This window comes from Lipotes vexillifer, unplaced genomic scaffold, assembly GCF_000442215.2.
Source record: "Lipotes vexillifer unplaced genomic scaffold, Lipotes_vexillifer_v1.1 scaffold1529, whole genome shotgun sequence".
Classification (NCBI taxonomy): domain Eukaryota; kingdom Metazoa; phylum Chordata; class Mammalia; order Artiodactyla; family Lipotidae; genus Lipotes; species Lipotes vexillifer.
Window position 1 is genome coordinate 203950 of NW_006784325.1, and position 2461 is coordinate 206410.

Sequence of the window (2461 nt, forward strand, 5' to 3'; positions counted from 1 at the left end):
GGGCTTAGTTGCTCCACAGCATGTGGGATCTTCCCGGACAAGGGCTCAAACCCGTGTCCCCTGCATTGGCAGGCGGATTCTTAACCACTGCGCCACCAGGGAAGCCCCTCAACAGCTCTTTGGTGACCAAATTTTACTCTGCTTCTCCGAGTCCTGAGGAGGAAGTTGAGACTCAGTTTCCTGTGCCTCCGTGGCTGTTTACCGCGTTGCCTGGCAACCTTGCCGACATCTTTCTGAGGATGTCGCGTTCATCTGTGACCACATCTGTACCCCAAGGAGGTCCCGGCGAGCCTGCCCCCGGCCAGGCAGGGGCACTGGCCGTTTCTGATTTTAGGGGGTAACCAGTCTCTTCAGCATTACGACCTGGTTTTAGAGACAGTTTGGGCAGTTTTTATCTTCCTGGGAATGGGTCTGCTCTCTGAGGAGTGTGGGCGCATCAAGCAAATGGGTCCACACAGCACGCTTCTTCCAGTTTTTAAAAGTCTTTCCTCTGAGACTCTGTTGTCTTTCATGTTCCTCGGGCTCACCAGTGTCTCCTCTTTCGCCAGTCAGACTCTCAGAGTTTTGTCTATTCTATTTTGCAAAAGCCAAACTTTGGGTCTTCCCTCCCTCCCGCGCCCCTCATGCCCACAGGACACAGCGCCCCCGCCCTCCTCCCCAGCAAACCTCCCAGCGCTCGGGGCTCCCTGCCCGCGGGGCTCCCTGCCCGCGGGTCCTGCAGGGCCCACGCCGCCCCGAGGCTCCAGCCACCGGCGCTCGCCGCATCGGTACCACAAAGCGCCCGCTTTCTCTCCGGCCACGTTACCGTAGCCACAAAGCGCTTCCAGGGGCTTGCTTGCGCTCAGCCTGCGGCACCTCGGGGATAAGCCACCTAGAGACTTAATCCGAAACCCTACCCAGGGAGCCGACACCTCTTGTCACTTCTCGTCAGAATTTTGGGGGAGACGACGCGGAGTAAGTGTCTCCAGTGACGGCCATTTGTCCCGAGCGCGAAGCTCCCTTCCCCTGACCGTCTCCCCATCGTGGCCCCGCGTCCCGGGGAATTATCGATAGTTTCGTGACCCACTGGGCTTTAAGCCAGAGCTTCTTAGCGCAGGAAGAGGCCGCGCTGAGCAGCGACCGCCAGGCAGAGCCTGCAGCAGGCAGGTGGCTTCATCCCTTCCCACGTGGATAGAGGGACGGCGCCGACCACTCACAGGCGGGGCGGCCACGGGCTGCGGCTTTGGCCTTTCTCGGCGCTGGAAGCCTGCCAAAGTGTCAGGGGTCTGAGGGGGCAGTTTCCGTTTGGGGAGATGAGAATTTGTGGAGATGGTGGTGGACGGTCGCTCAGTGCGAATGTACTGAATACCCCTGGGCTGTGCGCTTAAAATGGCTGAGAGGGAAATTCTTACGTCGTGTGTATTTTACCACAGTTTTTCCAAAATTGCATTCTATGACTACAGAATAAAAAGTTTGGGGGAAGAAAAAAAGGCAGGAAAACTGTAGACCCACTTCCTGCCCATGGCGGACAGGCGTCTGCAGCATTTTGCATGTGAACTTGGGGGCGAGGATGCCTGGGGGGCACCCGTGGAGACCACTTTCTCGCCTGCAGAGGAGGTCGTCCCGTCCTCCCCGTGACGTGGGAGACGTTGTGCGACTGGACGAAGAATCACCCCAGTCCCTTCCGCAGGGTGGTGCCCGGGACCGTGGCCCCCCGGCCCCCAGCACCGCGGCAAAGTCCCCGCGGCCGCCCAGCCACCAGGCCTCAGAGGCGGGGCCCCCACCATCGAGTGACCCCTGTGAGCCCCTGTGGAAAGTGGCCCTCGGATCGCCTGTCGCCAGCTCCCTTGCAGACCCCCTTCTCCCGCTCTGCCCGGCCCTGGACCCGAGGTGGATCCCGGGGTCCCTCCTCCGAGGAGCCCTCGGTCTGCCATCAAATCAGGGCCACCCAGGATGGCAGAAGGCCAGCAGGGGGGGACCCGGAGGACCTTCAAGGGGACAGATGAGAACCCCACCCGGGGCCCCTCCGTGAACCGCCGCTTCCTCTCCCTCCCTTCCCAGGGCCTGGGGCCCGGCAGCTCTTCCCGCCCGTCTACGGTGTTTCTAGAACGACTTGGAGGGTGTCACGGGCTGAACTGTATCCCCCAGATTCACAGGTTGAAGCCCTGACCCCGGGACCTCAGGATGTGACTCTGCGTGGAGACGGGGCCTTTAAATGGGTGACTGAGGGAGAACGAGGTCATTAGGGTAGGGCCGAATCCCACGGGACGGGCGTCCTGAGAACAGACACAGGGAGCACCACGTGGGGACACGGGGAGGACGCGGCGTCCACGCCGCCCCGAGGCTCTGTCAGCCGTGCGCGCGGGGGCGGCTCGCCCCGGACACCACGTTCTCCGAGGAGTGCCCGGCCTCGAGGGGACCAGGCTCTCCTGGAGGGGGAGGAACGCGGGCTCCGGCCGATCCCCGCGGAGGGACACACACC